Source organism: Pristiophorus japonicus, chromosome 1 (assembly GCF_044704955.1).
Source record: "Pristiophorus japonicus isolate sPriJap1 chromosome 1, sPriJap1.hap1, whole genome shotgun sequence".
In the NCBI taxonomy this organism is placed as follows: Eukaryota; Metazoa; Chordata; class Chondrichthyes; family Pristiophoridae; genus Pristiophorus; species Pristiophorus japonicus.
In genome coordinates, this window is record NC_091977.1 from 470,321,906 (window position 1) to 470,346,737 (window position 24,832).

Here is a 24,832-nt window from a genome sequence, read left to right on the forward strand (position 1 = left end):
AGACAAAAGGCAGGTAACTATAGGCCGGTTAGTTTAACATCTGTAGTGGGGAAAATGCTTGAAACTATCATTAAGGAAGAAATAGCGGGACATCTAGCTTGGAACAGTGCAATCAAGCAGACGCAGCATGGATTCATGAAGGGGAAATCATGTTTAACTAATTTACTGGAATTCTTTGAGGATATAACGAGCATGGTGGATAGAGGTGTACCGATGGATGTGGTGTATTTAGATTTCCAAAAGGCATTCGATAAGGTGCCACACAAAAGGTTACTGCAGAACATAAAGGTACGCGGAGTCAGTGGAAATGTATTAGCATGGATAGAGAATTGGCTGGCTAACAGAAAGCAGAGAGTCGGGATAAATGGGTCCATTTCGGGTTGGAAATCGGTGGTTAGTGGTGTGCCACAGGGATCGGTGCTGGGACCACAACTGTTTACAATATACATCGATGACCTGGAAGAGGGGACCGAGTGTAGTTTAACAAAATTTGCAGATGACCCAAAGATTAGTGGGAAAGTGGGTTGCGTAGAGGACACAGAAAGGCTGCAAAGAGATTTAGATAGGTTAAGTGAATGGGCTAAGGTTTGGCAGATGGAATACAATGTCGGAAAGTGTGAGGTCATCCACCTTGGGGGAAAAAAAAACAGTAAAAGGGAATATTATTTGAAAGGGGAGAAATTACAACATGCTGTGGTGCAGAGGGACCTGGGGGTCCTTGTGCATGAAACTCTTTTGAGTTAACCTGAAAAAACATAAAACATTAAAACCATGCCACCCGACCTGGGTGACACAGCAGACACTTTCAAGGCCCCCTTTTTTTTTTGGTTTTTGGTTTTTTTTTTGGGGCGCTAAAATCAAATTTTTCCAGTGCCCCCTATAAAAGGGAAGGGGGACACTAAAAGCACCGGCAATTAAAACAAATTAAACTTAAAAACGTAAAATCAAATTAAAATTTGGTTGCCGGGCGTGATGATGCACTCCAGTCCCTCCGGTGCCCACCTCTCGCGGAAGGCCGCGAGCGTACCGGTGGACACCGCTTGCTCCATCTCCAAGGACACCCTGGACCGGATGTAAGAGCGGAAGAGAGGCAGGCAGTCAGGTTGAACGACCCCCTCGACCGCCCGCTGCCTGGACCGGCTGATGGCACCCTTGGCCGTGCCCAGGAGCAGTCCTACGAGGAGGCCTTCGGACCTACCCGCTCCCCTCCGCACAGGGTGCCCAAAGATCAGGAGAGTGGGACTGAAGTGCAGCCAGAATTTCAGGAGCAGCCCCTTCAAATAATAAAACAGGGGCTGCAACCTTGTGCATTCCATAAAAACATGGAACTCGGACTCTTCCAGACCGCAGAAATTGCAGGCGGCCTGGGAGTCCGTGAACCGGCTTAAAAATTTGTTGCACGGCACTGCTCCGTGCACCACCCTCCAGGCCAAGTCCCCGATGAATAGTGGGAGGACCCCTGCGTAGAGGGCCCTCCATCGGGGACCCCCGCCTCCTCCGGACGGCAAGATGGTACGCCATGGCGTGTCCGGACGGCCGGCGAGGATGGCAAAGTTGAGGGTGTGCAGAAGCAGCCCGTACAGGAAACCCCTCCGCGCGGAACTGAAAGGCACGGAGGGGATTTCCCCGAGGCGGCTCAAGTTGTGAGGCGCCGGCCCCCGAGGGAGGTTCCGGGGTTTGGCGCCGATGAGGAATTCCGTCCGGACGGGGGTCAGTTCGGACGGGATCTCCCCACGTGCTTGAGCCTCCTCGATGCACCTAACGGAGTCAGGGCCCAGAGCTGTTTTTAGCGACTCGATGGCATCGGCCGCGTGGCGGACGTTGGCAGAATTTAGGCGCCGCGCCAGCGTGTCTGGCGCCATCCAGCCCGCTCCTCCGCCATCGAGCAGGTCCCTGACCCTGGTCACCTCACCAGCCACAGCCCTCTCTTCCGACCGCCACATAAAACCTCGGCCGTGGAGGTACGGATTCCCGAGCAGCGGTTCCTGCAGGACGGCCGCCACTCCAGCCGGCGGAGAGCTGCGCTTGGTGGAGACTTTGTTCCAGACCCTGATGAGTTCCCTGTAAAAGACAGGCAGCTCCCGGAGGGCGGTCCTGGCACCCCCCAAGTTCACAAACAGGAGCTGCGTGTCATAATTGAGGTCGAGCTGCTGGCGGAAGAAATACCTCGCCAGAGCGCACCACCTAGGAGGGGGCTCGACGTAAAGGTATCTCTGCAGGGTCTGAAGACGGAAAGTCGCGAGCTGGGCGCTGACGCACACCAACGACTGACCGCCCTCCTCAAGCGGGAGACTCAAGACCGCGGCAGAGACCCAGTGCTTCCTGTTGTTCCAGAAGAAGTCCACCAGCTTCTTCTGTATCTTGGCGACAAACGCAGGGGGAGGGGTCAAAGTGACCAGCCGGTACCACAGCATTGCGGCCACCAGCTGGTTTATGACTAGCGCTCGACCCCTGTAGGACAGCACTCGGAGCAGTCTTGTCCAGCGCCCTAGGCGAGCGGCGACCTTGGCCTCCAGCTCCTGCCAGTTCGCCGGCCAGGCTCCCTCGTCGGGGCTAAGGTAGACTCCCAGATAGAGGAGATGGGTCGTGCTCCAGGCAAAAGGCCTGAGCTCCTCCGGCAGGGAGTCCACCCGCCACTGACCCACCAGAAGTCCGGAACATTTCTCCCAGTTGATCCTGGCGGAGGACGCGGCCGAGTAAATCTCCTGGCACTCACGCATCCTCCGCAGGTCAGCGGGATCCTCTATCGCGAGGAGCACGTCATCGGCGTAAGCCGAGAGGACGACCTCCACGCCCGGCCCTTGCAGAGCCAGTCCCGTCAACCTCGTCCGCAAGAGGCGCAGGAAAGGCTCCACGCAAACGGCGTATAACTGGCCGGACATGGGGCATCCCTGGCGCACCCCTCTCCTAAAGCGAAGGGGCGCCGTCAAGGACCCGTTAACCTTAATCAGACACTCCGCGGCGGCGTACAAAAGTCGGATCCGGGCGACGAAATGCGTCCCGAACCCGAAAGCGCGCAGAGTTCCGAGCAGATAGTCGTGATCCACCCTGTCGAACGCCTTCTCTTGGTCGAGGGATAGGAAGGCGACCGACAGACCAGCCTCCTGGGAACAATGGATGAGGTCCCGGACCAGATGGATGTTATCGTGGATTGTCCGGCCCGGGACCGTGTATGACTGGTCGGGGTGGATCATGTGGTCCAGCACAGCACCAAGGCGAGCAGACATCGCCCTGGCGAAGATTTTGTAGTCCGTGCTGAGGAGGGAGACCGGGCGCCAGTTCTTAAGGAGGCGGAGATCGCCCTTCTTAGGCAGCAGGACGATGACTGCCCTGCGCCAAGAGAGGGGCATCTCCCCGGTCGCCAGACTTTCCCCCAGGACCCGCGCGTAGTCGCTCCCCAGGACGTCCCAGAACGCCCTGTGGAACTCCACGGTCAGCCCGTCCAGCCCCGGGGATTTTCCCCTCGAGAGCCGGGCGAGGGCACCGGTCAGCTCCGCCAGGCTTAGCGGAGCTTCCAGATTTTCGGCGCCCTCCGGGCTGACCTTCGGCAGGTCCTCCCACAAAACTCTACGCGCTTCCTCGCTGGACGGATCCGGAGAGAACAGAGCACCGTAATATTCACGGGCCCTGTTGTTGACGCCCTCCGGATCCGAGACGAGAGAGCCGTCGTCGGCCAGCAGCGTCAAGAGCTGCTTACGGACACTCTGCCTTTTTTCAAGCGAGTAGAAGAAGGGGGAGCCGCGGTCCAGATCTCGCAGGAACCGGATCCGCGACCTCACGAACGCGCCTCGGGACCCGACGAGCTGCAGGTCCTTCAGCGCGGCCTTCTTCGCTTCGTACACCGTCCGCAGGGCCGGGTCCTGGACGACTTGACCGAGACGGGCTTCCAGGTCGAGCACCTCTTTTTCTAGGCGCCCGACTCTGGCCGCCCGCCTCTTGGTCGACCCCCTCGCGTAGTCTTGACAGAAGACGCGGACGTGAGCCTTGCCCACGTCCCACCATAGCCTCAAGGAGGAGAAGCCCCCCTGCTTCCTTCTCCAGTCGGACCAGAATCGACGGAACGAGTCCTGGAACCGCATGTCCTCCAGCAGCCGGTTGTTAAAGTGCCAGTACGCGGACCCCGTCCTCGCGCGGAGCGAAGCGAGCTCCGCCCACACCAGGTGGTGGTCCGAACACGGCACCGGCCGCATGGAGGCCGCCGGGACGCAGGAAACGTACGCCCGAGACACGTAAAGGCGGTCGACTCTAGACCATCCAACTCCAGGCCTCACCCAAGTAAAGGCGCTGGAGTCGGGGTGGAGATTTCGCCAGACGTCCACCAAGTCGAAAGACCCGACCAGGTCCCTCAACTTCTCCATCGCCGTCATGCACTGCGGGGCACCGGAGCGGTCCCTCGCCTCGAGGGTGCAGTTAAAATCCCCCCCCGAGGACAATGCAGTCGCAGACGTCGACGGAGCCAAGAAGAGCGGACACCTCTTCAAAGAAGCGCGTTTGCTGCGGGCCGGGCTGAGGGGCGTACACGTTCACGAGATGGAGCGGCACGTCCCCCAGGCGAACCGTTACGTGCAGCAAGCGGCCTGGCACGGGCTCCTCGACCCCCAAGATCTCCGGCTGAAAATGCGGGCCCAGCAAGATGGCCACCCCACTAGAAATGGCGGTGAGGTGGCTCATGCGGACCTCTCCTTGCCATTCCAGGAGCCACGTGGCTTCGTCTCCCGGAACGGTGTGGGTTTCTTGCAGGAAGCACACCGCATATTTCCCCTCCCGCAGGAGCGAAAAATTGTCAAATCTACGGCGTGCCCCTCTGCCGCCGTTGATGTTGAGGCTGGCTATGGTTATCTTCATGGCAAAAGCATAGTGCAACCTCTACCTTAACCTATTGTGGGGGAGGGAGCGGAGTCTTTTGTTGAACTCTGCTCCCTCCGCAGCCCAGCGAGGAGTCCCTCGAGCTCGCGCAGCTCAAGGTGTTGCGCCTTTGTCAGGGGCCCGCCCGCGGCCAAGGTTTTGACGGCGGCGCGGACGGACGCCTTGATCAGCTCTGGCTCGGACCATTTTTCCAGGGCCAGTCGGGCTTGGTTGCAGCGACCCCGGCTCTGGGCCAAAAAGTCCCGGAGTTCCTTTGCAGGAATGAGGATGGTCTCGGCGGCGGCCGCGAGCAGATCCACCGCCTCGCTGGCGGTGGTCTCTAGGTCTTCACCCGCGTCCCCCACCGAGTCCCCGTCCTCCTCCGGGAGGTGGCCGCCAGCAGCCAGCCCATCGACCGCACAAGGTACGGCAAATGAACCGGCCGCTCCAACCGGCCCTGGCACTGCCCCGATCCCACCCCCAGGATCGTCGGCAGAGGAGTCCCCACTGGGCTCTTTTAAAAATGGTGCTGGGTCGGGAAATGACAGCGGAAGGGGTTCCCCCCCCGCCCCAGGAACCGGAGAACAAGGAGAGACCCGGCCATAGGAAATCCCCAGGCTCTCCAAGTGCTCCAGCTCCACAGCAAGAGGCGAGGGTGGGTGTTCCTCCCCCTCCCCGCTGCCACCCCCCGGCCCAGCATTTACAGTGTCATATTTAATAGTTTGTGTTTCTGCCGGGTCGAGCGACTCCCGGGGGAAGTTGGGTATTGGCTGGGCGGGCTCAGGTTCGGCCTTTTCGGCCTCGCCCGCCTCAGTCCCCGGGACGCCCGGCCCGGCGGCTACGCATTCCTCCGCGGTCCCCACGCCCCCCACGACAGGCAGATCTTCCACTCCATCCCCGGGAGGCAGAGGCTGGGCAGCCTCAACTGTTTCACCCTCCCCGGGGACAGACTCCTCCCGCCTACGGCGCTGCTTGGGGGCGCTGGTTGGGGACGCGGGACACGCGGCGGGCACCAACTCCTCCACGGAGGGATGTTGTTCCCCCTCCGTCTCATCGGAGCCGTGCCTCCTTTTGTTCCTGGGGGCGCGCGGAGGCAGGGAGACCCCCATGTCTGCCGAGGCCTCCCGCTCCGCCCCCCCCCTTTTTCTTTTCTTGCCCGCGCCTGGGCCCCTCTGTGGTGTTATTCAAGGGCCCGGGCACGGGCTCGGGGCACCCCGCGCTCGCCGGTGACTGGGTTGGGCTGAGCGCGGTGGTCAAACTTTCCGGCGCACCGAGGGGACCCGCCTCTAGATGTTTCTCCTTCTTCCGCGCCTTCTTTCCGCTCGGACGCTCTCCCTCCCCCCCGCCGGAGGCCCTGAAAACAAAGGCCTCCGACGATGCCCGCGCACCCATGGCTCCCGGCACGCGGACGCAACTAGGGGGAGGGGTGGCGGCGGCGCCATCCTTGGCCGCCTTCGGTGGTTTGGCGGCCTTGGAGGCGGGGCAGTTCTTGCGAACGTGCCCCACCTCCCTGCAGGCGGGGCAGTTCTTGCGAACGTGCCCCACCTCCCTGCAGGCATGGCACCGCACGCCGTCCGACGTCCAAAAGACGCGGTAGGCAGTCCCCTCGTGCACCACATTAAAGTTCCCCTCCGTCATCTCCTCCCGCGCCAGCCGGACAAAGAGCTGGCGGCGGAAGGAGAACACGTGGCGCAGGCCGTTCTCCCTGAGGCCGAGCGGTATGGGGTTGATCCCCGACCTTACCTCCCCCAGTTGGTGTAGGTGAGGGAGGAGGAGCTCAGCGGGAACAAAGGGCGGGACGTTTGAAATGATGACCCTCTGCGCGGTGGCCTCGAGAGGGTCCACCGGCAGGAACGTCCCGCCCACCGTGAGCCCCTTTTCAAGGGCCAGGGACACCGCCCGCTCCGACCCCAGGAAGAACACGGCCTTCCCAGACATCTTGGAGGCTGCGACAATGGCCGAGGGGCCGACTACCCCAGCCATCGCCCGCACGCACTCCTCGATGGTCATTGTGGGGTGAGTGTAGCTCTTGACCCCGTGTTTTTTAGTAATTAATCTAAATGGTGGCAGGGCAGCGGGTGGCGCAGGAGGTGCCGTGGATGTGGACACCGCCTGCGCATACGTCCTTGCTGGCCCTGCCACCGGCGTGGATGGGGTCGCCATCACGGGGTCCCTTTAAGGGCTACACCCACCCCAAAGTCACAGGCCTTAATGGTCTTAATTAGGCCTCTTATCTAAAAGACTGAAGCAGAGGAGCTCTTAACGAGGTACCTCTCCCCTAGTTGGCAATTGGGGAGGGGCCTTGCTCCCTCTGCTCAGTTGTCTTAATTGGTTTTTTTTTAAATTAAATTTGGAAGGAAGGGCTCTCAGAGAGAGAGAGGGGAGAAACAGTGTAACAGAGAAAGAGAGAGGGGGGGGGGGACTGCGAGGGCAGGTCTCCCCTCACAGCTGTGGGTGGGTGCACTCCCCAGATGGCAAAACAAAAAGTCTTTGGGGTGGTCTTCAGGTGGGGGGAGAAGATGTCTTCACCTGGGGTAGCTGGAGCCACCAGGCACACACTACTAACGATCTTTAATTGGGTGATTAAGAAAACAATCTTCAGCCTGGTAGCTCCAGCTATCCCAGGCTAGGCAAATGGGGGGGGTGGGGGGGGTTCCAATTGTGGGGGGGGCCTAGTTGTAAACACGGCCCGCACGCACACTTCCACACACACACACACCCCCCGCGATGTTCCGGCCCTCAGTGGTCTTCTTTCCTCCCTCCACCGAAACAACAAAGTCTTTTTGGGAAATGCACCCACACCCACCTGTAGAAATAGTAGAGTCTCCCTCCTTCCTCACTGGATGTTGTTGGTCTTTTCCCCCTCTCTCCAACTCCTTGCAGAATGGTAAAAATGTTGAAATGTTTTCTGTTCTCCTCCTCTCCCTCTGGGTGAAAGTGAAGGTGAAGCCCCTTCCTTCCTTCTGTTCCTGGGCTGGTCTCAGGGCTCTCCAGGCAGGAGCTCAAGTTGCTAGCTCCTTCTCTCACTGCTCACTGAGCAGGACACGCCTCTACTGCTCTACCATTGGTTCCTTGTGCATGAAACTCTTTTTGGAGTTCACCTGCAAAACATAAAACATTAAACGGTGCCACCCGACCTGGGTGACACTCCAGACATTTACAAGGCCCTTTTTTTTCCCCCCTTTTTTTTTGTTTTTTTTTTGTGTTTTTCTTTTTTTGTTTTTTTTTGGGCACTAAAATCACAATTTTTCCCCAGTGCCCCCTATAAAAGGGAAGGGGACACAAAAGCCTACTGCACCTGGTATTCCCAGGCAGTCTCCCATCCAAGTACTAACCAGGCCTGACTCTGCTTAGCTTCTGAGATCAGACGTTTTCAGACTAGTGTGGCCGTGGGCTTCCTTGTGCATGAAACTCTTTTGAGTTCACCTGTGAAAACATAAAAACAATAAACGGTGCCACCCGACCTGGGTGACACTCCAGACATTTTCAAGGCCCTTTTTTTCCCCCCTTTTTTTTTTGGTTTTTTTTTTGTGTTTTTCTTTTTTTTTGGGGGTTTTTTTTTGGGCACTAAAATCACAATTTTCCCCAGTGCCCCCTATAAAAGGGAAGGGGGACACTAAAAGCACCGGCAATTAAAACAAATTAAACTTTAAAACGTAAAATCAAATTAAAATTTGGTTGCCGGGCGTGATGATGCACTCCAGTCCCTCCGGTGCCCACCTCTCGCGGAAGGCCGCGAGCGTACCGGTGGACACCGCGTGCTCCATCTCCAAGGACACCCTGGACCGGATGTAAGAGCGGAAGAGAGGCAGGCAGTCAGGTTGAACGACCCCCTCGACCGCCCGCTGCCTGGACCGGCTGATGGCACCCTTGGCCGTGCCCAGGAGCAGTCCTACGAGGAGGCCTTCGGACCTACCCGCTCCCCTCCGCACAGGGTGCCCAAAGATCAGGAGAGTGGGACTGAAGTGCAGCCAGAATTTCAGGAGCAGCCCCTTCAAATAGTGGAACAGGGGCTGCAACCTCGTGCATTCAATAAAAACATGGAACGCGGACTCCTCCAGACCGCAGAAATTGCAGGCGGCCTGGGAGTCCGTGAACCGGCTTAAAAATTTATTGCACGGCACTGCTCCGTGCACCACCCTCCAGGCCAAGTCCCCGATGAATAGTGGGAGGACCCCTGCGTAGAGTGCCCTCCATCGGGGACCCCCGCCTCCTCCGGACGGCAAGATGGTGCGCCATGGCGTGTCCGGACGGCCGGCGAGGATGGCAAAGTTGAGGGTGTGCAGGAGCAGCCCGTACAGGAAACCCCTCCGCGCGGAACTGAAAGGCACGGAGGGGATTTCCCCGAGGCGGCTCAAGTTGTGAGGCGCCGGCCCCCGAGGGAGGTTCCGGGGTTTGGCGCCGATGAGGAATTCCGTCCGGACGGGGGTCAGTTCGGACGGGATCTCCCCACGTGCTTGAGCCTCCTCGATACACCTAACGGAGTCAGGGCCCAGAGCTGTTTTTAGCGACTCGATGGCATCGGCCGCGTGGCGGACGTTGGCAGAATTTAGGCGCCGCGCCAGCGTGACTGGCGCCATCCAGCCCGCTCCTCCGCCATCGAGCAGGTCCCTGACCCTGGTCACCTCACCAGCCACAGCCCTCTCTTCCGACCGCCACATAAAACCTCGGCCGTGGAGGTACGGATTCCCGAGCAGCGGCTCCTGCAGGACGGCCGCCACTCCAGCCGGTGGAGAGCTGCGCTTGGTGGAGACTTTGTTCCAGACCCTGATGAGTTCCCTGTAAAAGACAGGCAGCTCCCGGAGGGCGGTCCTGGCACCCCCCAAGTTCACAAACAGGAGCTGCGTGTCATAATTGAGGTCGAGCTGCTGGCGGAAGAAATACCTCGCCAGAGCACACCACCTAGGAGGGGGCTCGACGTAAAGGTATCTCTGCAGGGTCTGAAGACGGAAAGTCGCGAGCTGGGCGCTGACTCACACCAACGACTGACCGCCCTCCTCAAGCGGGAGACTCAAGACCGCGGCAGAGACCCAGTGCTTCCTGTTGTTCCAGAAGAAGTCCACCAGCTTCTTCTGTATCTTGGCGACAAACGCAGGGGGAGGGGTCAAAGTGACCAGCCGGTACCACAGCATTGCGGCCACCAGCTGGTTTATAACTAGCGCTCGACCCCTGTAGGACAGCACTCGGAGCAGTCCTGTCCAGCGCCCTAGGCGAGCGGCGACCTTGGCCTCCAGCTCCTGCCAGTTCGCCGGCCAGGCTCCCTCGTCGGGGCTAAGGTAGACTCCCAGATAGAGGAGATGGGTCGTGCTCCAGGCAAAAGGCCTGAGCTCCTCCGGCAGGGAGTCCACCCGCCACTGACCCACCAGGAGTCCGGAACATTTCTCCCAGTTGATCCTGGCGGAGGACGCGGCCGAGTAAATCTCCTGGCACTCACGCATCCTCCGCAGGTCAGCGGGATCCTCTACCGCGAGGAGCACGTCATCGGCGTAAGCCGAGAGGACGACCTCCACGCCCGGCCCTTGCAGAGCCAGTCCCGTCAACCTCGTCCGCAAGAGGCGCAGGAAAGGCTCCACGCAAACGGCGTATAACTGGCCGGACATGGGGCATCCCTGGCGCACCCCTCTCCTAAAGCGAAGGGGCGCCGTCAAGGACCCGTTAACCTTAATCAGACACTCCGCGGCGGCGTACAAAAGTCGGATCCGGGCGACGAAATGCGTCCCGAACCCGAAAGCGCGCAGAGTTCCGAGCAGATAGTCGTGATCCACCCTGTCGAACGCCTTCTCTTGGTCGAGGGATAGGAAGGCGACCGACAGACCAGCCTCCTGGGAGCAATGGATGAGGTCCCGGACCAGATGGATGTTGTCGTGGATCGTCCGGCCCGGGACCGTGTATGACTGGTCGGGGTGGATCATGTGGTCCAGCACGGCACCAAGGCGAGCAGACATCGCCCTGGCGAAGATTTTGTAGTCCGTGCTGAGGAGGGAGACCGGGCGCCAGTTCTTAAGGAGGCGGAGATCGCCCTTCTTAGGCAGCAGGACGATGACTGCCCTGCGCCAAGAGAGGGGCATCTCCCCGGTCGCCAGACTTTCCCCCAGGACCCGCGCGTAGTCGCTCCCCAGGACGTCCCAGAACGCCCTGTGGAACTCCACGGTCAGCCCGTCCAGCCCCGGGGATTTTCCCCTCGAGAGCCGGGCGAGGGCACCGGTGAGCTCCGCTAGGCTTAGCGGAGCTTCCAGATTTTCGGCGCCCTCCGGGCCGACCTTCAGCAGGTCCTCCCACAAAACTCTACGCGCTTCCTCGCTGGACGGATCCGGAGAGAACAGAGCCCCGTAATATTCACGGACCCTGTTGTTGACGCCCTCCGGATCCGAGACGAGAGAGCCGTCGTCGGCCAGCAGCGTCAAGAGCTGCTTACGGACACTCTGCCTTTTTTCCAGCGAGTAGAAGAAGGGGGAGCCGCGGTCCAGATCCCGCAGGAACCGGATCCGCGACCTCACGAACGCGCCTCGGGACCCGACGAGCTGCAGGTCCTTCAGCGCGGCCTTCTTCGCTTCGTACACCGTCCGCAGGGCCGGGTCCTGGACGACTTGACCGAGACGGGCTTCCAGGTCGAGCACCTCTTTTTCTAGGCGCCCGACTCTGGCCGCCCGCCTCTTGGTCGACCCCCTCGCGTACTCTTGACAGAAGACGCGGACGTGAGCCTTGCCCACGTCCCACCATAGCCTCAAGGAGGGGAAGCCCCCCTGCTTCCTTCTCCAGTCGGACCAGAATCGACGGAACGAGTCCTGGAACCGCACGTCCTCCAGCAGCCGGTTGTTAAAGTGCCAGTACGCGGACCCCGTCCTCGCGCGGAGCGAAGCGAGCTCCGCCCACACCAGGTGGTGGTCCGAACACGGCACCGGTCGCATGGAGGCCGCCGGGACGCAGGAAACGTACGCCCGAGACACGTAAAGGCGGTCGACTCTAGACCATCCAACTCCAGGCCTCACCCAAGTAAAGGCGCTGGAGTCGGGGTGGAGATTTCGCCAGACGTCCACCAAGTCGAAGGACCCGACCAGGTCCCTCAACTTCTCCATCGCCGTCATGCACTGCGGGGCACCGGAGCGGTCCCTCGCCTTGAGGGTGCAGTTAAAATCCCCCCCGAGGACAATGCAGTCGCCGACGTCGACGGAGCCAAGAAGAGCGGACACCTCTTCAAAGAAGCGCGTTTGCTGCGGGCCGGGATGAGGGGCGTACACGTTCACGAGATGGAGCGGCACGTCCCCCAGGCGAACCGTTACGTGCAGCAAGCGGCCTGGCACGGGCTCCTCGACCCCCAAGATCTCCGGCTGAAAATGCGGGCCCAGCAAGATGGCCACCCCACTAGAAATGGCGGTGAGGTGGCTCATGCGGACCTCTCCTTGCCATTCCAGGAGCCACGTGGCTTCGTCTCCCGGAACGGTGTGGGTTTCTTGCAGGAAGCACACCGCATATTTCCCCTCCCGCAGGAGCGAAAAATTGTCAAATCTACGGCGTGCCCCTCTGCCGCCGTTGATGTTGAGGCTGGCTATGGTTATCTTCATGGCAAAAGCATAGTGCAAACTCTACCTTAACCTATTGTGGGGGAGGGAGCGGAGTCTTTTGTTGAACTCCGCTCCCTCCGCAGCCCAGCGAGGAGTCCCTCGAGCTCGCGCAGCTCAAGGTGCTGCTCCTTTGTCAAGGGCCCGCCCGCGGCCAAGGTTTTAACGGCGGCGCGGACGGACCCCTTGATCAGCTCCGGCTCGGACCATTTTTCCAGGGCCAGTCGGGCTTGGTCGCGGCGACCCCGGCTCTGGGCCAAAAAGTCCCGGAGTTCCTTTGCAGGAATGAGGAGGGCCTCAGCGGCGGCCGCGAGCAGATCCACCGCCTCACTGGCGGTGGTCTCTAGGTCTTCACCCGCGTCCCCCACCGAGTCCCCGTCCTCCTCCGGGAGGTGGCCGCCAGCAGCCAGCCCATCGACCGCACAAGGTACGGCAAATGAACCGGCCGCTCCAACCGGCCCTGGCACTGCCCCGATCCCACCCCCAGGATCGTCGGCAGAGGAGTCCCCACTGGGCTCTTTTAAAAATGGTGCTGGGTCGGGAAATGACAGCGGAAGGGGTTCCCCCTCCGCCCCAGGAACCGGAGAACAAGGAGAGACCCGGCCATAGGAGATCCCCAGGCTCCCCAAGTGCTCCAGCTCCAAAGTAAGAGGCGAGGGTGGGTGTTCCTCCCCCTCCCCGCTGCCACCCCCCGGCCCAGCATGTACAGTATCATTAAAATCAATTGTTTCATTCTCTGCCGGGTCGAGCAAATCCCGGGGTAAGTTGTGTATTGGCTGGGCGGGCTCAGGTTCGGCCTTTTCGGCCCCGCCCGCCTCAGTCCCCGGGACGCCCGGCCCGGCGGCTACGCATTCCTCCGCGGTCCCCACGCCCCCCACGACAGGCAGATCTTCCACGCCATCCCCGGGAGACTGAGGCTGGACAGCCTCAACTGTCTCACCCTCCCCGGGGACAGACTCTTCCCGCCTACGGCGCTGCTTGGGGGCGCTGGTGGGGGGACGCGGGACACGCGGCGGGCACCGCCTCTTCCGCGGAGGGATGTTGTTCCCCCTCCGCCTCAACGGAGCGGCGCCTCCTTTTGTTGCTGGAGGTGCGCTGAGACAGGGAGACCTCCATGTCTGCCGAGGCCTCCCGCTCCGCCCCCCCCCTTTTCTTTTCTTGCCCACGCCCGGGCCCCTCTGCGGTATTGGTCAAGGGCTCGGGCACGGGCTCAGGGCACCCCGCGCTCGCCGGTGGCTGGGTTGGGCCGAGCGCGGTGGTCAATCTTTCTGGCGCACTGAGGGGACCCGCCTCTAGATGTTTCTTCTTGTTCCGCGCCTTCTTTCCGCTCGGACGCTCTCCCTCCCCCCCGCCGGAGGCCCTGAAAACAAAGGCCTCCGACGATGCCCGCGCACCTACGGCTCCCGGCACGCGGACGCAACTAGGGGGAGGGGTGGCGGCGGTGCCAGCCTTGGCCGCCTTCGGTGGTTTGGCGGCCTTGGAGGCGGGGCAGTTCTTGCGAACGTGCCCCACCTCCTTGCAGGCATGGCACCGCACGCCGTCCGACGTCCAGAAGACGCGGTAGGCAGTCCCCTCGTGCACCACATTAAAATCTCCCTCCGTCGTGTCCTCCCGCGCCAGCCGGACAAAGAGCTGGCGGCGGAAGGAGAACACGTGGCGCAGGCTGTTCTCCCTGAGGCCGAGCGGTATGGGGTTGATCCCTGACCTTACCTCCCCCAGTTGTTGTAGGTGAGGGAGGAGGAGCTCAGCGGGAACAAAGGGCGGGACGTTCGACACGATGACCCTCTGCGCGGTGGCCTCGAGAGGATCCACCGGCAGGAACGTCCCGCCCACCGTGAGCCCCCTTTCGAGGGCCAGGGACACCGCCCGCTCCGACCCCAGGAAGAACACGGCCTTCCCAGACATCTTGGAGGCTGCGACAATGGCCGAGGGGCCGACTACCCCAGCCATCGCCCGCACACACTCCTCGATGGTCATTGTGGGGTGAGTGTAGCTCTTGACCCCGTGTTTTCTAGTAATTAATCTAAATGGTGGCAGGGCAGCGGGTGGCGCAGGAGGGGCCGTGGAAGCGGTTGCCACCTGCGCATACGTCCTTGCTGGCCCTGCCACCGGCGTGGATGGGGTCGCCATCACGGGGTCCCTTTTAGGGCTACACCCACCCCAAAGTCACAGGCCTTAATGGTCTTTAATGGCCTCGTATGTTAACTGAGCAGAGGAGCCCTTAACGAGGCACCTCTCCCCTCGTTGACAATTGGGGAGAGGCCTTGCTCCCTCTGCTCAGTTGTCTTAATTGGGTTTTTTTTTAAATTCGGAAGAAAAGGGCTCTCAGAGAGAGAGGGGAGAAACAGAGAGTAACGGAGAAAGAGAGAGGGGGGTGGGAAGGGGGGGGGGCTGCGAGGGCAGGTCTCCCCTCGCAGCTGTGGGTGGGTGCACTCCCCAGATGGCAAAACACACAAAAAACACAGTCTTTGGGTTGGTCTTCAGGTGGGGGGAGAAGATGTCTTCACCTGGGGTAGCTAGAGCCACCAGGCACACAATCCCAAACGATCTTCAATAGGGTGATTTAAAGAATCTTCAGCCTGGTAGCTCCAGCTATCCCAGGCTAGGCAAATGTGGGGGGTGGGGGGGGTTCCAATTGTGGGGGGGGCCTAGTTGTAAGCAAGGCCCCCACACACACTACCACACACACACACACCCCCCGCGATGTTCCGGCCCTCAGTGGTCTTCTTTCCTCCCCCCACCGATACAACAAAGTCTGTTTGGGGAAATGCACCCACACCCACCTGTAGAATGTAGAGTCTCCCTCCTTCCACACTGGATGTTGTTGGTCTTTTCCCCCTCTCTCCAACTCCTTGCAGAATGGTAAAGATGTTAAAAGTTTTCTGTTCTCCTCCTCTCCCTCTGGATAAAAGTTGAAGGTGAAGCTCCTTCCTTCCTTCTGTTCCTGGGCTGGTCTCAGGGCTCTCCAGGCAGGAGCTCAGGTTGATAGCTCCTTCCCTCACTGCTCACAGCTCCAACTGAGCAGGACACGCCTCTACTGCTCTACCATTGGTTCCTTGTGCATGAAACTCTTTTTGGAGTTCACCTGCAAAACATAAAACATTAAACGGTGCCACCCGACCTGGGTGACACTCCAGACATTTACAAGGCCCTTTTTTTCCCCCCCTTTTTTTTTGTTTTTTTTTTGTGTTTTTCTTTTTTTGTTTTTTTGGGCACTAAAATCACAATTTTTCCCCAGTGCCCCCTATAAAAGGGAAGGGGACACAAAAGCCTACTGCACCTGCTTTCCCAGGCAGTCTCCCATCCAAGTACTAACCAGGCCTGACTCTGCTTAGCTTCTGAGATCAGACGAGATCAGGCGTTTTCAGACTAGTGTGGCCGTGGGCTTCCTTGTGCATGAAACTCTTTTGAGTTTACCTGCGAAAACATAAAACATTAAAGAGTGCCACCCGACCTGGGTGACACTCCAGACATTTACAAGGCCCTTTTTCCCCCCCCTTTTTTTTTGTTTTTTTTTGTGTTTTTCTTTTTTTGGTTTTTTTTTGGGCACTAAAATCACAATTTTTCCCCAGTGCCCCCTATAAAAGGGAAGGGGACACTAAAAGCACCGGCAATTAAAACAAATTAACTTTAAAACGTAAAATCAAATTAAAATTTGGTTGCCGGGCGTGATGATGCACTCCAGAGGCAGGCAGTCAGGTTGAACGACCCCCTCGACCGCCCGCTGCCTGGACCGGCTGATGGCACCCTTGGCCGTGCCCAGGAGCAGTCCTACGAGGAGGCCTTCGGACCTACCCGCTCCCCTCCGCACAGGGTGCCCAAAGATCAGGAGAGTGGGACTGAAGTGCAGCCAGAATTTCAGGAGCAGCCCCTTCAAATAATGGAACAGGGGCTGCAACCTTGTGCACTCCATAAAAAATCCCAAAAAGTTAGTTTGCAGGTGCAGCAGGTAATCAGGAAGGCGGATGGATTGTTAGTCTTCATTGCGAGAGGGATGGAGTACAAAAGCAGGGAGGTCCTTCTGCAACTGTATAGGGTATTGGTGAGGCCGCACCTGGAGTACTGCGTGCAGTTTTGGTCACCTTACTTAAGGAAGGATATACTAGCTTTGGAGGGGGTACAGAGACGATTCACTCGGCTGATTCCGGAGATGAGGGGGTTACCTTATGATGATAGATTGAGTAGACTGGGTCTTTACTCGTTGGAGTTCAGAAGGATGAGGGGTGATCTTATCGAAACATTTAAAATAATGAAAGGGATAGACAAGATAGAGGCAGAGAGGTTGTTTCCACTGGTCGGGGAGACTAGAACTAGGGGGCACAGCCTCAAAATATGGGGGAGCCAATTTAAAACCGAGTTGAGATGGAATTTCTTCTCCCAGAGGGTTGTGAATCTGTGGAATTCTCTGCCCAAGGAAGCAGTTGAGGCTAGCTCATTGAATGTATTCAAGTCACAGATAGATAGATTTTTTAACCAATAAGAGAATTAAGGGTTATGGGGAGCGGGCGGGTAAGTGGAGCTGAGTCCACGGCCAGATCAGCCATGATCTTGTTGAATGGCGGAGCAGGCTCGAGGGGCTAGATGGCCTACTCCTGTTCTTAATTCTTATGTTCTTATGATGGTAGACGCGCAATGACTAGAATTAAAAAAATTAATACATAATTTACAACAAATATACATTCCTTTAAGGCACAACAACCCCACAGGAGCAGTGGTCCAACCGTGGCTAATGAGAAGTTCAAGATAGTATTAGATCAAAGGAAGAGGCTGAGGATATTGCCAAAAAGAGTAGTAAGCTTGATGATTGGGAGGATTTTAGAATTCAGCAAAGGAGGACCAAGAAATTGATCAAGAAAGGGAAAATAGAATATGAGAGTAAACTAGCATGAGACATTAAAACAGACTATCGATATGAAGGAAAATATGAGTGAAAGAAAGTGTCGGTCCCTTACAGGCTGAGACAGGAGAAATTATAATGGGGAATAAGGAAATGGCAGAGAAATTAAACACATACTTTGTGTCTGACTTCACGGAAGAAGATGCAAAAAAGCTCCCGGAAATAGTGGAGAACCAAGGGTCTGGGGAGAATGAGGAATTGAAAGAAATTAGTATTAGTAAAAAATAGTACTAGAGTAATTAATGTTACTGAAAGCTGATAAATCCGTTGGACCAAATGGCCTACATCCTAGGGTTTTGAAAGATGCCTATAGAGATAGTGAATGCATTGGTTGTCATCTTCCAAAATTCCATAGATTCTAGAAAGATTCCCGCAGATTGGAAGGTAGCACATGTAACCCGGTTGTTTAAGAAAGGAGGGAGAGAGAAAACGGGGAACTGCAGACCAGTTAGCCTGACATCAGTAGTTGGGGAAAAAAAGCGTTATGGGGAGCGGACAGGGAAGTGGATCTGAGTCCATGATCAGATCAGCCATGATCTTATTAAATGACGGGGCAGGCTCGAGGGGCCAAATGGCCTACTCCTACTCCTGTTTCTTTTGTTCTTATGAGAATTCTAGAATCTATTATTAAGGACGTGGTAACAGGGCACTTAGAAAATAATAATAGGATTGAACAGAGTTAACACTGATTTATGGAAGGGAAATCTTGTTTGACAAATCTGTTTTTTGAGGGTAGCTAGCAGAATAGATAAGCGAAAACCAGTGGATGTGGTGTATTTCGATTATCAGAAGTCATTTGATAAGGTGCCACACAAGAAGTTATGAAACAGAATTAGAGCTCATAGGATTGGGGATAATATACTAGCATTGATTGAGGATTAGTTAACGGACAGAAAACCAAGAGTAGGAATAAACGGGTCATTTTTGGGTTGGCGGACTTTAATTAGTGAGGTACAGCAAGGATCAGTGCTTGGGCCTCAACTATTCACAATCTATATCAATGATTTGGATGAGGGCACCAAATGTAATCTATCCAAGTTTGCTGATGATGCAAAGCTAGGTGGGAATGTAAGTTGTGAGGATGATGCAAAGAGACTTCAAGGGGGTATAGCCAGGCTAAGCGAGTGAGCAAGAACATGGCAAATTAAATATAATGTGGAGAAATGTAAAGTTAGCCACTTTGGTAGGAAAAATATAAAAGCGGAGTATTTTTTAAAAAGTGAGGGATTGGGAAATGTTAGTGTTCAGAGGGACCTGGGTGTCCTTGTACACGAATCATTGAAAGTTAACATGCAGGGACAGCAAGCAATTAAGAAAGCAAATGGTATGTTGACCTTTATTACAAGAATATTTGAGTATAAGCATAAAGATGTCTTACTGCAATTATCTAGGGCCCTGGTGAGATCATATCTGGAGTATTGTCTACAGTTTTGGTCTCTTTACCTAAGGAAGGATATACTTGCTATAGAAGGAGTGCAACGAGGGTTCGCCAGACTGATTCTTGGGATGGGGGATTGTCCTACGAGGACAGATTGAGTAGACTAGGCCTATATTCTCTAGAGTTGAGAAGAATGAGAGATGATCTCATTCAAACATATAAAATTCTTAGAGCTTGACAGAGTAGATGCAGGAAGGATGTTTCCCCTGGCTGGGGAGTCTAGAACCAGGGTTCACAGTCTCAAAATAAGGGGTCGGCCATTTAGGACTGAGAAGAGGAGAAATCTCTTCACTCTGAATCCAAAGATTCACCACCCTCTGAGGGCGATGGATGCTCAGTCGTTGAGTATATTCAAGGCGGAGATCAATAGATTTTTGACTATTAAGGGAATTAATGATTTAGATGAGGAAATTGAGTGTAATATCTCCAAGTTTGCAGATGACACTAAACTGGGTGACGTTGTGAGCTGCGAGGAGGACGCTAAGAGGCTGCAGGGTGACTTGGACAGGTTAGGTGAGTGGGCAAATGCATGGTAGATGCAGTATAATGTGGATAAATGTGAGGTTATCCACTTTGGGGGCAAAAACACAAAGGCAGAATATTATCTGAATGGTGGCAGATTAGGAAAAGGGGAGGTGCAATGAGACCTGGGTATCACGGTACATCAGTCATTGAAAGTTGGCATGCAGGTACAGCAGGCGGTGAAGAAGGCAAATGGTATATTGGCCTTCATAGCTAGTGGTTTTGAGTATAGGAGCAAGGAGGTCTTACTGCAGTTGTACAGGGCCTTGGTGAGGCCCCACCTGGAATATTGTGTTCAGTTTTGGTCTCCTAATCTGAGGAAGAATGTTCTTGCTATTGAAGGAGTGCAGCGAAGGTTCACCAGACTGATTCCCGGGATGGCTGGTCTGACATGAGGAGAGACTGGATCGACTGGGCCTTTATTCACTGGAGTTTAGAAGGATGAGAGGGGATCTCATAGAAACATATAAAATTCTGACGGGACTGGACAGGTTAGATGCAGGAAGAATGTTCCTGATGTTGGGGAAGTCCAGAACCAGGGGACACAGTCTATGGATAAGGGGTAAGCCATTTAGGACTGAGATGAGGAGAAACTTGTTCACTCAGAGAGTTGTTAACCTGTGGAATTCCCTACCGCAGGGAGTTGTTGATGCCAGTTTGTTAGATATATTCAAGAGGGAGTTAGATATGGCCCTTGCGGCTAAAGAGATCAAGGGGTATGAAGAGAAAGCAGGAAAGGGGTACTGAGGTAAATGATCAGCCATGATCATATTGAATGGTGGTGCAGGCTCAAAGGGCCGAATGGCCCACTCCTGCACCTATTTTCTATGTTTCTATCAAGTGATATGGGGATAGTGTAGGAAAGTGGAGTTGAGGTAGAAGGTCAGCCATGATATTGAATGGTGGAGCAGGCTCAAGGGGCCGAATGGCCTACTCCTGCTCTGATTTCTTATGTGTTCTTATGTAGCTCAAAGGGAGAAGTGAAGAGCTATACATTTCCACTTTAAGAGCTAGATTCATTTGGTTAGGTTGGAATATTTACTATTCACTAAACATATGGCCCATGGAATTGGTCTCTGGTTATAAGAACATAAGAATTAGGAACAGGAGTAGGCCATCTAGCCTCTCGAACCTGCTCCGCCATTCAACAAGATCATGGCTGATCTGGCCGTGGACTCAGCCGTGGTCACCCTCTTCCAGTCCACCTCGGCCCAGCACAACCCCACACTTTTCCCCTCCGCCATCTGGTCCCATTTCTGGTCAGCCCAAGGCGTGTGCCGGCTCTCTGTGGCGTTTGGCAGAAAATTTTATAAATTCATTTCTCCCCGAATGTTGGAAGCAGTTCCAAGGGAGATTTGCAATTCCTGAGCATATCTTAGGTCAGTTGAAACTGTTCAGCAGGCCGTATGTTTAGTGAATGGTAAATATTCCCTTCTAACCACATAAATCTAGCTGTTAAAGTGGAAATGCATAGCTCATCATGTCTCCCTTTGAGCTGCTGAAATAAGGGGCTGGCAGCATGGTGTGAATACAACAATGTTACCTTTGTAAATAACTGGGAATCCTTCCAGGGGAAAGTCAGGCTACACTTAAACCAAGTCAGGATGAAAAGACTTGAAGGAACATTGAAGCAGCAACAGAATATAATTTAAAGTAAACAGATGGTTGGGGGTTGGGGGAGTGGAGAGGGCATGGAGGAAACAAAGGGCTAGAAATTCGGCAGGTTTGCGCCTGTTTTTCCACCATGGCGAAGCGGAAAAAGTACTTTTTTTTGGTGCTAAACAAATTGCATAAAATTTAGCATCCGGGCGGAAAAATTGTCAGCGATTTTGCGACGGCGTTAAGAATTATTGCCCGCCCGTTTCTTAGCCCATTTTATGACGTCAATCGGCGTGCAGTGCTGCACTATCACCAAGGGCAGAAAATTCACCGATATATCCATTTTTACCGCCCACCAAAAAACACGCCCGAAAAAAATCAAGTCTTACCAGGTTGGACCCAGGGCGCACTCGGTGTTAATGGTGCCATCTTGAAAAACGGAGCAGAAGTTCAGTGCATAAAAGGATTTTGGGGGAAGGCTGCGTTTTACACACTGAGCTTTGTGAGTTTATAGTTCGTTTTTAAGGATATTTAAAAGAATGGGGGCTATATTATCTCTGCCATTATTCCTGGCTGCTCTTTCTATGTAGCGTCGAGCTGGAAGAAGGCTTATTTAAGAGCATTTTGAGCTTAATCGAAGAGCTCGCAGATATGGCGCTGAGGCCTTACCCCCCCACAAGTTTACAGGGATCAGCGCTCATACCTGCAGCTGCCTGAGGCACAGTACGTTAGAAGGCTGCGCTTCCGAAAAGAGGTGGTCACATGAGATATGCCAGCTCATAACGGCAGACCTACAGTCTACCAGCGGCAACAGGACTGCACTGTCAGTCGAAATGAAGGTCACTGCGGCACTGCCTTCTATACCTCCGGCTCCTTTCGGTCATCAGCAGGGGACATATGCTGCATCTCGCAGCATGCTGCACATCGCTGCATTTGCCAGGTGACTCATATCATAGGCAGTCCCTCGGAACCGAGGAGAACTTGCTTCCACTCCCAATGTGAGTTCTTTGATGGCTGAACAGTCCGTTACGAGAGCCACAGACCCTGTTACAGGTGGAACAGCCATTCGTCGAGGGAAGGAGTCAGTGGGGCTGGTTTGCCGTGCGCTCGTTCCGCTGCTTGTGCTTGGCCCCTTCATGCTCTTTGTGTTGAGACTTGACGTTTCCGCTGTCGTCCTTTGGCTCGTTTACCATGAAGGAGCTCCGCATAAAGCATTTGCTTAGGGAGTCTCGTATCTGGTATGCGTACTATGTGGCCTGCCCAGCGAAGCTGATCGAGTGTGGTCAGTGCTTCAATACTGGGGATGTTAGCCTGGTCGAGGACACTGATGTTGGTCCACCTGTCCTCCCAGGAGATTTGCAGGATCTTGCAGAGACATCGTTGGTGATATATCTCCAGCGACTTGAGGTGCCTTCTATACATCGTCCATGCCTCAGATCCATACAGGAGGGCGTGTTTTACTACAGCCCTGTAGACCATGAGTTTGGTGGTAGATTTGAGGGCTGGTCTTCAAACACTATTCTCCTCAGGTGGCCAAAGGCTGCGCTAGCGCACTGGAGGCGATGCTGAATCTCCGCATCAACATTTGCCTTTGTTAAGAGGCTCCTGAGATATAGGAAATGGTCCACGTTGTCAAGGGCCGCGCCGTGGATCTTGATTGGAGAGTAGTGTTGTGCGGCGGTGACAGGCTGATGGAGGACCTTTGTCAGTTAAAACAAAATTATCTCCAGTTATCTGCAGACATCGAATGTTGCAGCATGCTGACAAAGTTGGACTTAAGAATTTAAAGTATTGAGTTAAATTATTGGGATCGATTGTTGTAGAATGGAAAAGTGGTGAAGTTATGCTAAACATAAGGCCCATGCTTTCATATGCCTCAGTGAATACATTGACCATATCCTGGAGTTCAGCCTCTGAATGTGCACAGACACAGGCGTCGTCCGCATACTGCAGCTCGACAGAGGTTGGGGTGATCTTGGACCTGGCCTGGAGGCGGCGTAGGTGAAACAGCTTCCCGCTGGTTCTGTAGTTTAGTTCCACTCCAGTAGGGAGCTTGTTGATTGTCAGGTGGAGCATGGCGGCGAGGAAGATTGAGAAGAGGGTTGGAGCGATAATGCAGCCCTGTTTGACCCCAGTCCGGACGTGGATTTGGTCTGTAATGGATCCGTTGGTAAGGATCAAGGCCTGCATGTCATCGTGAAGCAGGCGAAGGATGTTGACAAACTTTTGGGGGCATCCGAAACGGACGCTCCATAGACCCTCATGGTTGACAGTGTCAAAGGCCTTTGTAAGATCGAAAAAGGCGCTGCACCCTGCATTTTTCTTGCAATTGGCGCGCTGCAAAGATCATGTCTGTTGTGCCCCATAGGGGACGAAATCCGCATTGTGATTCCAGGAGGAGCTACTCGGCCACAAAGAGAAGACGATTGAGGAGAACTCGAGCGACAACTTTCCCAACGGCTGAAAGCAGGGAGATTCCCCTGTAGTTGCCGCAGTCGGACTTGTCCCCCTTTTTAAAAATGGTCCCAATCACTGCATCTCTCAGATCTCCCGGCATGCTCTCCTCCCTCCAGATGAGAGAGATGAGGTCATTTTTCCGCCCCAACAGGGCCTCTCCGCCATTTTTTAGCGCCTCAGCAGGGATTCCATCCGCGCCCATAGCCTTGTTATTATTAAGCTGATTTATGGCTTTGCCTACCTCGTGCAATGTTGGAGTTTCACTGAGTTGATGGCGGGTCGCATGCTGCGGGATGGAATCGAGAACACTCGAGTCAAAGGCAGAGTCTCGATTGAGGAGATCTTCAAAGTGCTCCTTCCATTGGACCCTGACAACCTCTGTGTCCTTGATGAGTGTTTCCCCATTCTTGGCCAGGAGTGGGGTGGGGCCTTCGGAGTTTGGACCGTGGGTGGCCTTGACTGCAGCCAAGAATCCTCGCATATCGTGGCTGTTGACCAGTTGTTGTATCTCCTGTGCTTTCTCCATCCACCACCTGTTCTTTAGGTCCCGAGTTTTTTGTTGGACCTGAGCCTTGAGCCGTCTGTAATGTTGTTTTGCAGCTCCCGAGTTGGGCTGTTGCTTGAGGCTCAGAAATGCTTTGCGCTTGCTATCTATTAGTTCTTCGATCTCCTGATCATTTTCATCCAACCAGTCCTGATGTTTTCTGGTTGAGTGACCAAGTGTCTCTTCACAGGCACTGGTTATAGAGGCCTGGAGGGCAGACCAAGCGCTATGGGGATTCAGCATCTCGGGGTCATCAAGGCACGCCAGATTGGCTGTGAGGCGCTGGCTATATCGGGCTCTCTTAGCTGGGTCTCTAAATGCCCCGGCATTAACTTTTTTGCGGAACTGCTTCTGCTGTCCCCTCTGCTTTGGGGCAATGTTAATGTTGATGGATTGGATTAGGCAGTGGTCCGTCCAGCAGTCGTCAGCTCCTGTCATGACTACTGCACTGTACGGATGCAGGATGGACTTTATAAAGTTCCCAATGACCAAGGAGGCACAGAATGAGAGGGCTAAATGTTTTGGATGAATTGGTGGCTTCCCCAAGATTCAGGGTGCCATTGACAGTACACACATCGCCCTGCGAGCACCTTTCCTCAATCAGGTTTACCGAAACTGAAAGGGATTCCACTTCCTGAACGTACAGATCGTTTGCGACCATACTCAGCGCATCATGGCAGTAAATGCCCAATATCCAGGGAGCATCCATGATGCTTTCATCTTACCTGAGAGCAGTGTCTCATACCTGTACGAGTGTCAGCCACAAGGCTGGGCTGGATGCTGGGGGACAAAGGTTACAGCCTCGCCACCTGGCTCATAACCCCCCTCCCCCCCCCCCCCCCTCCGGAACCCACAGTCAGAGGCCGAGCATCGCTATAATGAGAGCCATGCAGCCACACGCAACATCGTTGAACAGACAATTGGAGTGCTCAAGCAGCGCTTCCGATGCCTGGACCACTCTGGAGGCTGCC

At 55.3% G+C, this 24,832-nt stretch overlaps 1 protein-coding gene and 2 pseudogenes across 5 annotated transcripts in view; 1 reads left to right on the forward strand and 2 right to left on the reverse strand.

The window, feature by feature from the left end:
• The window catches only part of ints8 (integrator complex subunit 8), a 166,891-nt gene that overhangs the window by 12,695 nt on the left and 129,364 nt on the right, over nucleotides 1-24,832 (forward strand). The gene's annotated exons all lie outside the window — the stretch shown is intronic.
• Nucleotides 8,132-8,240, reverse strand: LOC139279333 (5S ribosomal RNA; annotated as a pseudogene).
• Nucleotides 15,673-15,790, reverse strand: LOC139280016 (5S ribosomal RNA; annotated as a pseudogene).